Source organism: Megalobrama amblycephala, linkage group LG7 (genome assembly GCF_018812025.1).
Source record: "Megalobrama amblycephala isolate DHTTF-2021 linkage group LG7, ASM1881202v1, whole genome shotgun sequence".
Lineage (NCBI taxonomy): Eukaryota > Metazoa > Chordata > Actinopteri > Cypriniformes > Xenocyprididae > Megalobrama > Megalobrama amblycephala.
In genome coordinates, this window is record NC_063050.1 from 11,381,886 (window position 1) to 11,396,771 (window position 14,886).

The 14,886-nt window shown below is 38.7% G+C and overlaps 1 long non-coding RNA gene and 1 pseudogene across 2 annotated transcripts; one reads left to right on the top strand and one right to left on the bottom strand.

Annotated features, from left to right (window-relative positions):
* Window positions 1-13,956, bottom strand: part of LOC125271387 — a 31,029-nt pseudogene extending 17,073 nt beyond the window's left edge.
* LOC125271395 lies at window positions 1,476-13,995 on the top strand. 2 transcript variants are annotated; one of them, XR_007185588.1, is made up of 3 exons: window positions 1,476-1,531; window positions 5,963-6,057; window positions 13,863-13,995. It is a non-coding gene; the product is annotated as an uncharacterized LOC125271395 (long non-coding RNA). The 2 variants fall into 2 exon arrangements; XR_007185587.1 differs by lacking the exon at window positions 1,476-1,531 and adding an exon at window positions 1,917-2,098.
* Window positions 13,996-14,886: the final 891 nt, after the last annotated feature.

A 14,886-nucleotide genomic window follows, 5' to 3' on the forward strand; every position in this document is an offset into this window, starting at 1 on the left:
ATCTTCAGTCCATCTAAGGCTGTGGCTGAAGAAAGTTGTAGTTTGTGTTCTTATTTCTCTTTCTTTCAGTGTTTGTTCACAGCAGGTGTTTGAATGATTGAAAGAATGTTTCAGGAACATCAAACTAACCTTTAAATAACATTCTACTAACATTAAGGAAACTGGACATTTTCATGTTCTTGGAACGTTACAAATCAACGTTCCTAGAATGTTGAATTTTAGATCAAAATTAAGTTGAAAGAACGTTTGAGGAACTTTATACCTTATAAAAACATTCCTCTAATGTCAAGAAAACTTAATGTTCCCAGAACCAACACTGAATATTTAGAGAACGTTCTTATAAGAAAATTCTGTTAGCTGGGGAATTAAATGCTTCCAAGTTAACGCTGAATTTTAATGTTTTCAAATGTTAAAATACTTTCTCCATATTCTAGCTTAATCTGCTGAGAAAACACACGCTCTGTTTCTTTGAAGAGTTAAAAATGTCCACATCTCAGTGAATGCCAAAGGCAATGTTGGCAAAATCATGTGTTGTTGTTTTTGCCTTTTTATTTTTTATCAAGGAAGATTTTAGTATATATGTAACAGGGTTGTATTAGAAAATGATACCCCCCCAAAAAAAAAAAAAAAAAAAAAAAAAAACAGATGTACTTCCCCTTTAGGAGAGCGGCCGCTGATGATGACGCGCTAAGTGTGCGATACAAGCGGCAACCTCCCCCTTTCTCTCGTGAAGCCAATACGGAAGTAACTTAAACTGCGATTCATCGACTGGCCGCTAGGGACAGGCTCCAAAAGAGAGCAGAATCTCATAGAGTCCCATGTTAAATTGGCCAAGTTTATAGCAGAAAAAAACAAGTTTACAAGTTGGTTCAAATTGTGGTTTTGGTCTATACTGCTATTTTTGCCCTTCATGACAACTCTGAGGGGGGTGAATTTTTTTATAACTTATCCGTTTAAATTATATTAAGCCTTAAAGTTCTGCATAATTAAGGGCGTGGTCACTTGAGTGACAGGTATATTGCGCTGTCATGTTACCTCAGCTGCCGCTGAATTTGGCATCTCAGCCGTATTTGTGCTCGATTATTTTATACAATTATAAAATATGGCTTGCTGCATAATATTCGAGACTGATGTGTGTCTGTGTAGATGTGCATGCATGGGGAAGAGACACAGAACACACGTTGTTGGATCGTGGCATTGGCTGAAAGTTTTGGTTGTGAGATTTACTGCAAGGACAATGGCGGGAGGATATCAAAATCCGACAGCACTGCTTGGATATTATAACTAAAACTGCTGCACTATTTTGAAAAAAATATACTTTGGACACAGGCTCATTTGTTTGTTAGATACGATCGTATACAGTTTTACAACATAAAGGCTGCTCAGATTGCATCCTTTCTTGAAGAACGATGACAGAGAGCAGATCATTCAGAAGAAATGTGACATGTTTTTTTGTTTTGCAATGGACATTCATATTTTACCCAAGTGCCACGGATTGGATTCATCTCGCGATCTCTATTTCATTATAAAGGTATGAAGTCCCATTTGATTTTCCATGTTGTTATTTGCACAACCAACACTACTGGTGTTGGAGCATCTATATCTTAAAAAACACCGTAGATTGACAGTAAACCTTTAGAACGTTCTGATGATAAAACTTATCTTCATTAATATTTTAGATCGTATCTTAGATAGATAGATAGCTCCTTTGCTGCTAACATGGTCGCGTCGAGCTAGGCTGGCATGGTTTCAGCAACCAGTCATATCAGGCAAACCGCCTCTTTGCCCATTTTCAGTTATCCGGGAGTGACGTGCTGTGACGCGCAGCTAAGATGGCCGCGGCCTCATTTAGGCGTCGAAACTGCTGTTCAGAACTCTATGGGTGACGTCACGGACGCTACGTCCATATTTTTTTACAGTCTATGGTGCGATATTGAGACAGACGGCTAATTCTATGAATGTGATGATAATCATTTAATTTGATGTAATAGTCTTCATTTCACCCGGTTTATGTAACGTATGTTTTACGGTTAGGGTTCAAAGATTGTGTGAAATTGCACGTCAGGGGTGTTACGAGTTCTCTGTAAAACAGAATTCGGTAAGTGTTCAATGTGATGTTCATGTGCATAACGTGTAAGAATGATGTGCATAAGATCGTGAGCATGTTATATTTGATTTCTCTATATTGGTATTTCAATTAATGTGATGAAAATGCTGATGGTGGGGTTTGTGTTTGTGTAGGGTGTCACTACCAGTGTTGGGCACGTTACTTTAAAAAAGTAATTAGTTATAGTTACTAGTTACTTCTCACAAATAGTAACGGAGTTAGTAACTGAGTTACATCATTATAAAAGTAACTAATTACCAGGGAAAGTAACTATTGCGTTACTTTAAAAAATTCTTGTTCTGGATTTAATAAATAAGAAGCAAATATAGCAGGCAATATAATCATGGCAGGCGCGGGCGCAATCACTGTCGCGTGAACTGAACGCGACTTACAGGCTAACCAAAACTCAGCGTATAGGCTGCTTGCCTCGCAGACATGAGAAATATATCTATAGAAAGCTTGAAATATCTAAAAACGAAAAGAAATGGGCTAGGCCTACTCTGATTATGTAGCCTAATCCGAATGAAATGTACATTTTCTCTCTAGGCGTGTCCAGTATATGCGGAGATGATGAGAGTCAGCAATGTCAACTTCATCTTCGCAGCCGACACTGATTCAGAAAACATTACTTTATTAATAAACAATTAAAATGTCTCCTTGCTGTGTTTTATCACATTCATAATTATTACTTTTGCCGGTTCTTTATGGCAAGCTTTATGCGTGCTCTTGAGTCATAGACTATATTTCGTAAACGCTCATTATTATGGTTTATTCTCTCTGGTATTTAAGAAATTAAATGAATATAAATGTGATGAGTCAACTAATGGCTTAAATTAATAAGTACTAGTCGACTAGAAAAACTTATTTCACATATTTTCGAACCAGCATGTCACAAAGGTTATTCTGGTTTGAACTCGCATGCTCACAGACACACACACAGAGCATCGTTCATTATTATCAGTTTAAAATTATATTTGTGTATGATTAACCGCAGCACAGAAAACACTTTGCAGGTCCTATGAGAGAGAGTTTAGGCTACTCGGATGAAAACCGCTTCAGTGAGCTCAATTATAGTAACGTGCCATTTTTTTGTCAGTAACGGTAACGGGAGAAAAAGTAATTCGTTTGATTACTCGTTACTGAAAAAAGTATAGGCGTTAGTAACGCCGTTTATTTATAACGCCGTTATTCCCATCACTGGTCACTACCGTGTTTGTTTAGCTCTAAAGTGTATTGTTTCACCCTAACATTTGTAATTTAAGAAAATTGGTACAAATTGACACTTTATTTTAGTTTGCTAAAGTTTTCGTTTAATATTCCTGTGAAATCCGAGTTTGGAGATTATATGCTGTTATAGTGACCCCGTGTGGTGAATTTTGAGTATTACTATCTTTGGTTTGTTAAGTGATACTGAATACCTGTTATTTGTGAAACTATTAATTTCATATTTTTTAAGACCACAACAAAGAAACTCCAAACAACTGATTGAGTTGAACAAAGTAAATCACCAAAATGTAAAACGTGATTCGGTATCAATTGATTTCTTTTTGTTAACTGGCAACATATAACAACTTGAATTTTGTTCTGTTCCTCAAACAAATCTATTATAAACTTCATATGGAGTACTTGGTGGCACTTTTGGAGTATGACTTGAATTTTTCAGTCTATGAAAGAAAGAAGGTCATACATGCTGGGAACAATATGAAGGTGAAAGATTAACACATTTTCAGTTTTGGGTGAACTATCCCTTTAGTGTTAGTGTTTGAAACAGGTCACACTCACAGTCATCTCTCCGTGAATTACAGGAGCATCTTCTTTGAAAGCACCATCAGGTAACTGCTTGTTCAATATGAGCCACCTGAGAGCTGAGCAGATCACATTCTGGTCTAGGTTTATGATGTTACTGGCCATGGCAAATACTTTCGCAACATATGCTGTCAGCCTTTAGGAGAAAGAAAACAAACTCTTAATCATGGCGAGATGCCTGGTTAATAATTCTTACCAAACAAACAGAACTATTGAGAAATATATCAGGTACCAGGTGCTGCTTGGCCAATTAATCCATGCGCCATAGGACCCGTCAGATTTACGATACGCCAGCTGTTGATTGTAACCTGTACATCAACACAACAAGATGGACAGGCTCTATACAAGAATGTGAAACAAAAGTTTAGGAGCAGAATAGTTTGCATTCCAGTCTTGAGTTCAGTTTACCTTTGGTGATATAGTAAACAGCTGTCTGCCTAAGTCCGGCGTTCACAGTGTGCCACTGATTCGTTTTATCCAAGTAATGCGTTGCAATGACAGGCATCGTTAGGCCAATCATGTTCTGCTCCCCGCAGCCACCAGGCTGGACAACCAGGGACCCCATGGCATGACCACTAATAGCCGCCTCTATTGTTATACTAATTATATCTCCTGTGCACAAAGAGATCAACATACTGGTACAAAAAAAGGCATATTTTTGTTTTACGTACAGCATGTGATAGAATAATCACCTATCGCTGATACATATGTGCTCGCAGGTGTGTTAGGTGCCTGGTCCCTCAGTATAAGGCTCCTGATAACCTCCACTTGTTCACCACCTGTTTTAGAACAACGGGAACTGTACAGTCATGCTTCACTCTGATTTGTACATAGAGACAGAGCGCATTTAGGCCACGCCCACGCGCGGGGGGGGGGGGGGGGGCAATCCAACCGTCTCCATTGACTTTGTATTGCGTGAGGCTGCCTCCTTGTCATTTCTGACTTATAACAAAAAACAGAACAAGGTCTAAAAGCTGCTATGTGACAAGGTGTGCAGCAAACAAGCTAAAAAACCCAGAACTAAGTTTTTATAAGCTGCCGAACCGTAAAAGCCAGACTTTAAGGTGAAAAAGTGGATACAGGCAATAAGAAGTGAAGCATCAGCAGGACGAATGGGTAAATTTTGGGATCCTGACACTCAGTATGCCTCAGTAAGCCCACGTGTGCAGTAAACATTCAGTCACTGATAAGTCAAATATCCTAATGTCAGTTTTATATATTATATTTCCTGTCGCTGATTACGTTCCCCTCCAGTGGGCGTAGTTCTCAGTGTAATATAACATGTCGCGCTCCGTCTCAATCGCCTGTATCCACTTTTGTGTCCTTAAACGCTTGTTTTTTGGGTCGACAGCTTATAATAACTTCTGGGCTTTTGGTTCTGGCTTTTTAGCTTGTTTGCTGTACACCTTCACATAGCAGCTTTTAGGAATTTTTATGTTTTTTGTTATAAGTCAGAAATGACAAGGAGGCAGCCTCACGCACTACAAAGTCTCAATACAGGACAGGAAATTGACTAGTGTGGCCTAGACATTATCCAGGGCTTAAGAAAAAAAATCATAAAACATGAATGTGAAGAAAACACTCCCAGTAACTCATGAAATACCCATATAAAAGAAAAAAAATATCCTTGACTATCAGTTCCAGAGGCTATCAGAGGAATCATCTTACCTTTCTTATAAGGACTGAATTGTAGATTTTCATTCAGTTTGGTCAAAACACCTTCAGACTAAAGAAATAAAGTGAAGAGTGAGTAAGTGAGAGAGAGAACAAATGCTGTGTAAAAAAAAAAAAAGTACACCCTAAAAAAAAAAAAAAAAAAAAAAAAAATCAAATAGTGCATATTTGCGACTAACATTTTATACAGTCTTTAAAACTTGAGGAAAGCTGTGGGAAATGTATGCCAGTCCATTTCTTTATGTCCCTGTATGAAATCTGCATGTTTCGGCATCTGTTGCGTTCTCTTCACAATATGTTAAACCTACACTCTGCAATGATATAATGTCTTTTTGTTTTCTGATCAAGATGGTTTCTCTTTCTTACCACCACTAGGAGATCTTTCTTCACGCCATCGCTCCCACGTCCCGAGGCAGATGCCTTCACCTCAATGGCGTGGCGTCCCAAAGCTATTGGGACGATGACAAAAGGTACAGAAAAAGATGATTTAGCATCTACTGTCACTACAGTTTGGAATTTCCCTCTGTTACTGGCCGGGCTGCAGATGTCCTTGGTTTCCTTCAGTTCCACACGCACCTACAACAGGAAATGAATATAACATACTCCTTAAGAGGAAAGGAAGGCTGGTTATAGCCAAAGCATATTCTGTAATAATGCTGAGCGCCTGTCCAATATTTGCCATAGTAATTCATCTTACCTTTACTTTTCTGCTGTAGAAGTTGTGGATAATGGCCTTGATTTCAATTTGCTCATTGCGCACAGCTGAATATGGAATCTTTAGGTCAATAAAGAAGTTCTTCATCACTGTCATCTCATGGACATCTGCCACACAGATACCTTTGTAGAGAAAAAAACAGAGCCAGCTGTCACAGAAACCATGAGATGTATTGAAGGCCTAGTTAATCTTCTCTCCACTGTGAGATTGAACCGGACATAAAAAAACGGAGCGATGAATTAAAATTAAAAAAAAAAAAAAAAAAAAATGTCTGGGGTAATCAACAGCATGCCACAAATGCAATGCATAAGGTTGGAAAATTCCCCAGGATATTCCTTTAATATGGATAAGCGACTTGTGTGTTTACATCAACAGTTTGTACCATGAGTCTTGGACAAGCTGATGGCTGTGATTTCCCAGGTAGTTATGGAGTCTTTCAACTGGAGGCCGTCCTTGGGTACGGTGGTTGTTTGACTAGGAGAGATCATCTTTTACTAAAACGGGGACATCACTGGCTGAGCACTGACTGTTGGAATCTGCAAGTCACACTCACCACTGGCGATTATTTGACGGACAGTTGGGCAACACCACTTCCTCCCAAAGCCAACTTTCAGGGAAGAGCGTACGTGACACAATGTCATCTGAGTTCACAAACTCTTCAGTTTCACCTGTGAGTGAAAGAGTGTTTGATTTATTTTCACAGAACAGGAGCAACCCTTAAACTAGGTAATTTTCCAATTGGATCTGTTCCTGCAATTGCAGAACCACAACTTGTAACAGCTCTGGGGTTAAAATATCCTGCTCAAGACACACCTGAGGCAGGAGTGTTTAAATTGAACTGTGTATTCTGTTATTGAGAATGCTCTTACTGCGGGCTAGAGTCTCTTCTCCTTGTTTATCCGACTCTTTGTTGCGGGTGGTCATCTCACTGCAGCAGTGCAGGAAAGCCCGTCTGCACTCCTCTCCATCTATGATGAATCCTGCCCGATACTCACAAGTGTAGCTCAAATCAACCATATTCTTCATTCCATCCATACAGCATTCCTTTTCAAGGCCAGAGTATTTGTTCACTAGAAGTAGATCACGTAAAAATGAGAAACGGACAGAGAATGATAACAAATTATGTTGCAAACCCAAGATTACATAAAATTTTGTTCGTCTTTTTTTTGCTTTGACATCTTTTTCATCTATTGATTACAAATGTCTATTCAATTGGGGGTCAGCACCAAGGATGCATAGGCACATATTGTTTCTGTTAGTTTTCTGGTCATCGTCTTAATTTCTGGCTTGGAGTCCATGCCCAGCAAACAAATTCCTGCACTGGCCCTTTACGGGCCCACTTAGGCCTGCCAGCTCAGGGCCTCTGAAAATGTGCTCATTTGCAAAACTTTGGCCCCTTAGCGCTGGTCCTGCACGGGCAGCCCTCACTTAGCCTCCATGAAGCCTTAGTGCTGTTTTATTGAAAATAATAAAGTTTGAAGTCACCATTATGGAGCTAAGTACTTGCTTTAGTTTGGCTCTTGACCCTTGACTTCTTAACTTTCATGTTTCTCTGCCTGCTGTAATTGTGTGTTTCTGACACATTTGTTATAACAAAAGTTGCAGAAGAAAAACTGATCTGATGATTCAGTCATCATGTAGTGGCCTGATTCACTGATCTCTGAGAACATTATTTAGATTCAATAATTTCACATTGTAGTAGTCTTAGAATACCACTGCATGAAATTTTGTCATGCTTAATATTCAAGGGTCAAGAGCCCAGCTAAAGCAAGTGCTTATCTCCATAACGGTGACTTCAAACTTTATTAAAACAGTGCTAAGGCTTCCTGGAGGCTAAATGAGGGCTGCCCATGCAGGACCAGATCTAAGGGGCCAAAGTTTTGCCAATGAGCAAATTCTCAGGTTTGTTTACAGGGTGAACTGTATGAACCCCTAGAACTGTATGGTAAAAAAATTGTCATCGATGGCACAATAATTGTGGCAAATTTGAGTTCTCCGTCTCAAATTATCTGGTGCCATCAGTAGCTCAAGGTTGAACTTGCAATTTTCATTATAATATTTGAACTGTGAGGTTACAAATTCCTTCCCCTCTGATTCCTTAGGTCATGCCAAAATTGAATGCCAAATATGTAGTTTCTCAAACTCATCCTAGACCTATCTTCGTACCATCTTCATCACCAGTGTGAAATTTGAGGTTTTCTTTTCATGTGTCAAAATTTGTAAATGGAGGGATGTAGCTTTCTAACCTAGAGTCTCCTTGAGATTTGTTATGGTTACTTCTCGTTTTTTCCTTCGAGATGAAGAAAGGCAAGCGGCATCTGGAACAGACCAATTTTAAAAAAAGATGCAATCATTGATAGTAGTGAAGTTTGTACATAGGTCATTTTGAATAGGAAAAAGTACTTGTTCTGATGCTAGTTCCTCCAGCAGAGCTGGACTCAAACAACAGGCCGGCATCGCTGAAAACTTGCATACTGTCTTTTCCACTTCCTGCTGTGCAGCCAGTGTCATGTGACTCAACAACATCCCAGATCTTTTGGAGGAATCAATGACAAAGTGGATGAAGTCAATATGTTCAGTTAAGTAAAATGTTCCTTCTTTCCAGGTACAATGGAAAGATTCAGTTTTGATCTACCAACCTTTGTTTGAGTTAGTCTGTTCTTGTTGTTGAGAACGTAAACACCTTTATCGACAGCAACCAACCCAACCTTGGCACCAGGGTCTCCTGTTACTCTCAGGCCAAACTCTTCACCAGGCTCATAGACATTTACTGGATCGTGAACTTCTACTTTAAGCTGGGAGAGCAAAGAACATAGATCATAAAACAAATGATGATGGGTTCATAGTGTTGTATGACCAGGGCCAAATTACCGTTCCCATGCACGTGTCCTTCACGTCGACCCAGACTGAATCAGACACCACCTCAGACGAGCCCACATGGTAATAAGCCACGAAGCGGAAGGACGGCACCATGTCTTTGGTTACAGGTAGAGACAGAGTCACTAGAGCTTGTCCTTTCCTCTTAAATCTGTCTGCTTGAACGATCTGACCTTTACTCAAGATCTGAAAATGAGGCAGATGAAAGACACTGAATACATTTCTGAAAAAAAAAATTCTGCTTGAATCATGACATGACTGTCTCTCACCATATAGGTGAAATCCTGATCTCTGACTCCTGGACTTCTTCCCATGTTCAGATTGACTTTCATTTGATCACCGATCTGAAGCTCTGCAGTATCAATGCCGATGTGCAAGTAGTTGTTGGAGCCGCCTTTGGGAACATAAGCCTGAGCCGTCATCTTCTTCACTGCCTGCTGTTCATCGCTTAATTGTGGATCTTTGGTCTTTGCCTGGAAAGAATCAATACATTGTTTTCTGATGTGCTGCGTACAATATACTCCATCGATTTTTCAATCTGACTGAACATCAGTGCAGTTGAGATGGCAGGTCTTACAGTGATCTCTAGAGTAGAAGATCCTCCCGGAGTGTTTATGGTGACCTTTGCAATGCCATTGTCTTTTGTTTGACCTCTGACCCCTCCAGGATTGACCTCCACTTCCACATTTTTAGCAGGTGTCTGGTCAGGATTTGTTACATAGACCTTGACACAAAACCCAGAAAAAAATACAGCAATATTTGCATAAACATTGCACTTAAGGTTATTAAGTTAGTTTTTTTTTGCTTCTAGTCTACGCTTTATACCGAGACATCGAAAGGCATTCCAGGTTTGAAGAATTGTGGTGTTCTTTTGAAGTGGATGGTGTACGGTGACGTCACAATCTGAATGCCTTTCTTGTGAGCTTCCACCATTTCACTGCCTGAAACAAACACGTACAATAATAATGGGAAATAAACACATGCACATTACATAATGTTTCTGAGGCCTGAAAATGTCCATATTGTTTCTTACCAGACTCGGTCAGCAGACTCACTGTAATGTACAGTGATTGGCCAACAAGCTGCATGATGTTTGGGAAGGTTTCTAGGATGTGTCTTCTTCTCAGTTCTGCTCTTCCACTTCCATCCCAGATCTGACATTCAACACGGAAACGAGAGAATTAGAATTGATCAGATCTGTGGAATTTCTGGTGTATTTCTCAACTTTTTTCTCAATATATGAACTCATTATACTTTGTGTGTGTCTGCATATATTTAAGTAAACATTATGAACACATAAGACACGAGTTTCTGAGGAAGGCCTTTTTTATACATAAAAAACAACAGAAATGATTCATACATGGAGCAAATAATCATAGAACCTAAATTTAATCCAAATTCAATCTGCTATTTTCACAAATATATGCATGTGTGTGTTTGTGTGTAGTACCTTCACTCTCTGTAAGGATCCTGGTAAACTGATCTTCCCTTTATCTTCAGTAATCACACCAAATACAACAAATCCATGACCATTGACTGTCTCCCCAAACAAGTACCTTTAGAATACACAAACACACTTATATACATTAATAACTACTGTATTCTAAAATATTGCTACTGTACTTGCTAGCTATTAAAAAAATGCATATGGTCTTAATACAATAAAAAGCACTGTACTTGGCTTCAATATCGACTGCTAGACTGTCATCGTTTACATAGAAGAACGCTTTCTCTGGTCTCAAAGTGACCTCAAAGCTTGGCAGGACTGCAAGAAGAAAAGGAAGAAACTGAGCTGATAACGCTGGATTGCAAATATCATGGGTGTATTGTGTAATGTTGTTTTGTAATAGCTCTCAAAGACCCAACCAGAGACACCTACCGTATTCCTTGACTTCAAACTCACTGGAGAAGTTCGTCTGCGGGCTGTTCTGGTGCCACGCCATAAGTTTCCACATCCCTGGGCTGATAAAATTTTTTAAATGTCATTATTTGTCATTTCACAATCTTTTTAAAAGTTAACTGGTACTTTCCACAAAAAGAGAACAAAAATGTAAAAAAAACAAAAAACAAAAAAAAAAGGTCAGTGAAAAAGTTGTCTACTCTTCAGAAAATTATATTATCATATGATATGATATATTTTAAATGAGGTTTGAAATTTACTTTCAAAATAAATAGTCAACATACTAAACAGCCCTCATTCGAAAGGACATGAGATTTGTGGCTTTAAAATAAAGGCAAAAAGATGGAATACCAATTTGTACAGTACTCTATTTTATGAAAAGTGCCAACAAATGCACATGGCAAAATTAGGCATTAATTTGAAGTATCTTCAATACTTTTGAAGTACTCTAATAGGAGGCTCACACATACTCACCTGGCTGGATCAGTCAGGCTGAATGTTCCTGACACCATTCCTCCACCGGGATAAACAGATTTGCTCTGAAGGCTGATGCCATCAGGTGTCTGTCAACATTGAAGATTAATAATTATTCTCTTGTTGCATCAAAACTGTTAGACGAACAAATATATATACATTTGTGTGAAGCAAATTTGAATTCACATGCACAAACAAACAAAATCAGTACAACACATTCACATGAAATGCACATACTATGTATGAGTACAAATGTCTCTATAAAGAGACACACAAATACACAGACGGTGGGCACATTTACCAAGATCTCCACTCTGACTCCACTTTCTACAGGCCGTGTCATGCCTGCACTCAGTGAAAACACCCTGTAATAAACTACAAGGAGAAGACAAACATCTATGCCATTGCATCTATGATCTCAAGTATTAAGAGACAAAACAGGTTCAATAATAATCAAATGTTGAACAGCAAATATTTCCACCTGTGCTGTCTGGAGTGTAGATGGTCTTATCAGTCTGTAAAACTATGTGCCCAGATTGAAAAATCACCATGACCTGTTTCTCCAGCACCTTCTGTGGAAACTGAGCTTGCAGGATCACATATTGCTGGATTCCTTTCTCAAAGGAATACTCATTCCCGGGTACCTACAGGCACAAGATACACTGACAACTGAGAACAAACACGCTGAAAAACAGTGTTCACCCACAGCACAACAGAGCAAACAACCATCCACAGTTTAAGTCCACTGTAAAACACATCCTCTCTGATATGCATTAACACTTTTGACATATAGACAACATTCTCTCAAACCACAGATTTTCACCTCACCTCTATCTCAACCAGATCCTGGTAGTTCGTGGCAGATGTCAGAGAAACTGTTGTACTCGTCACTTCACGCTTATCTTTAGAGCTTCTCACTGAGATTTTAACATTCAGACTGGCTCCAGAATAGTCCTGCGCCTCCACAAACACTTTCTCGGGGGACCCGACTCTCAGCAGGTTCGGGGCCGTGAGAACGTAGCTGAACAATACAGGTTCATTTAGGAAGAGCAGGTAGGAATAATCTTTTCACACTGAGGACAATTGAGGGACTCAAACTCAACTATTAAAAAAGGTTCAAACATTCACTGATGCTCCAGAAGGAAATACGATGCATTAAGAGCCAAGGGGTGAACATTTTTGAATTCAAAGATCAAGGTAAACTGTACTTAATTTTTCTGCTGGGAAACATGCAAGTATCTTGTGTTGCTTCTGGAGGGCAGTCCTAAATGAAAAAACAATGATATTTAAACAAAATAAAAATTGTGACATCTTCATCCTGTTCAAAAGTTTTCACCCCTCAGCTCTTAATGCATCGCGTTTCCTTCTGGAGCATCAGTGAATGTTTGAACCTTTTTTAATAGTTGAGTTTGAGTCCCTCAATTTTCCTTAGTGTGAAAAGACGGATCTCAAAATCATACAGTCTGCTGGAAAGGGTTCAAATATGCAAAAAATGCTGGAAAACTGAAGAATCTGCAGGACCTGGAGGATTTTTTAACTGCTCAAAACAAACAAGGGACTCATGAACAACCATCACAAAACACACAAACAGTCGTGGATCATCAGGTAACCACACACAGTATTGAGAATCAATGGTTCACATACTTATGAATGGGGTTATTTGAATAAATTCAGCTATTGTTTTGTCTTGTGAACTAAATGCAAACATCTTTAAAATATCTTACTCAGGACAGTACTAAATAAAAAATAACATGCATTTTGTATGATCTCCCTTATTTTATTAAAATTATTCATATTTTCACAGATTCACCATTTACCAGTTAAAAAATGTAACATTTAAACATTTATCTACAACTATCTCATTCTGTTCTGAGTGATTTGGTTCTGTAGCTAGGCTCTAAATGCTTAAAGGGTTAGTTCACCCAAAAATGAAAATACTGTTATCATTTACTCACCGTCAAGTTGTTCCAAACCTGTATGAGTTTCTTTCTTCTTTTGAATACAAAAAAAGATATTTAAAACAGTTGTGGAGCATCATTGCCTTCCAAAGTATGGAAAACAAAAATACTCAATGGGGCCCATTAACTGTTTGGTTACCAACATTTTTTTCAAAATATCCTCTTTTGTGTTCAGCAGAAGAAAGAAATTTATATAAGTTTGAAACAACTTGAGGTGGAATAAATAATGACAGAATTCTCATTTTTGGGGTTTCCCTTTAATGACAGAAAGATCTTAACAGCTTTTTTTTTAAATCCAGTTCATTATTATTACAACTCAACAAGTAACACTTGTGTGTGTTATACTCACAGGGGGTCGCAGAGGGAGAGGAGCGGTAATGAGACGACTACAGCCGCCAGCCACACAGAGTCCACGCGCATCTTTGCCCGTCTGTCTCTGACTCTGAACTATCAGACGCTCATTCACAATGTATTCAGCCCTGCTTGAGTCCCTCCCTCAGTAAAAACAGCTTCATCACCATCATCATCATCGTCAGTGTAAGTTATTGGGTAACATGGGCGGAGGGACCTGCACTATGATTCAGCGGTAGACTATATTGTGTAAGTAAGTTGTGACACTTTGCTTTCTTCACCTCTGGTTCAGATCATCACTGCAACATCATGCTAGCATGGAATGATGTGCCTTTAAATCGATCGATCAATCAATCAATCAATCAATCAATCAATCAATCAATCAATCAATCAGTTTATGTAATGTAATTTGTGTCCAATAGCCTCTAACATACATCCAGCACCCAGCTTATCTGTTGTTATCTGCCTACATACTGTATGCAATCTCATGATTAAAAATAAAAACCGCAATTGCTCAACAGGTCAAGTTACTGGCATGTGTTTGTAACACCGTAGCTCTATGTTTTATCTATACTATGGCTCTAAAGGCCTCATGTGTCTTTTACCATCAACCTGAAGTAAATTATGATTAATACAGAACTGAGTTGTTTGATCACATATCATTATTGTGATGTATTAAATGCTTTCAGTTAAGCATTTGAGACAATTGAAATTCCATAACAGCATGCTAGGAATGTTGAGAACTGTTTGGGCGCGAGTTTGGCGGAAGTTAAAAAAAAAGAAAAAAGAAGCAAAGTCGTTGCTAGAAGAAAGACGTGCCTTCTCACATGTATTCTTTTAAATGGATATTACAATTATTAAGGGTTTGAAAGTTGAGAAGTTGATGCAGACATTCGGTCTAGGTCAGATTTTAATTTTGTAGAGGAGACTGGGGCAAGTTGTCACTTGGGATTACATCTCAGTACCTGAGGTTTTGAGTCAAACGTGGCATTACACAAATTTGTGTTTAGGGTATATGTCGAAC